Source organism: Aptenodytes forsteri, unplaced genomic scaffold (genome assembly GCF_000699145.1).
Source record: "Aptenodytes forsteri isolate BGI_AS27 unplaced genomic scaffold, ASM69914v1 Scaffold120, whole genome shotgun sequence".
NCBI classification, from domain to species: Eukaryota; Metazoa; Chordata; class Aves; order Sphenisciformes; family Spheniscidae; genus Aptenodytes; species Aptenodytes forsteri.
The window spans coordinates 2009033-2009816 of NW_008795938.1; positions in this window are offsets into that span (position 1 = coordinate 2009033).

A 784-nucleotide genomic window follows, 5' to 3' on the forward strand; every position below is an offset into this window, starting at 1 on the left:
TACTGCAGTAGGGGTAAAATGACACACTTCAGGATTTATGCCAACACACACTGGGGTTCTAACGAGGGAAAATTACTCAACATCTGCCTGCTCTTGGACTTCTTGCATCTTTTTCTGTGAAACATCTGATAGCGGCTGTGCAGAGAAACTAGATTAGACTAGACGTATGGTTCTGATGAACTTCTAGCAAATTCCTACCTTTTTGTCTTGAACTATTAGGATTAGAGGCAGTTTAACACCAGGCCTGCAGTATAATGGCCTGAAATTGCTCCTGCTTGAACTGAAGAATTTGGGACTGTTATCATTTAAGTGAACAACAGGAGACACAGGCTAGGCTTTATAAACTTGCTGCACAGTGCACCTGGAAGGAGGGGACCGTAACACCTTTTTTTGCTGACGCTGTATTTGGTTCATGTCAGCATGGGAATAATCATAGTGCTTGGCTGCTTTGCTTGAAGTTTCATCTTCTTTTTGAAAACAAAAAGCCCCAAAAATCAATACCAAGCGCAGTATCAAAGGAGACAGATGCTAAGCAAAATCTACAATTCCATTAGAGGGGAAAATATAGGTCCTTCATGATGAAACCACCAATTAGGGCAGCAGCACCGGTGTTTCTAAGGAGCTCGGCTTTACTGGGTGCATTTTTACGATATGCTGTGTTTCGACCGACCAGTCAAAGGCTCAGGAGGCGGCGGCGCCGGGCCGAAGCGAGGGATGTGTTCGCGGGCAGCGCTGCAGCCCCTGCCGCCGCCTCCTGCTCCAGCGCCGCCAGGCCGCGGCGGCC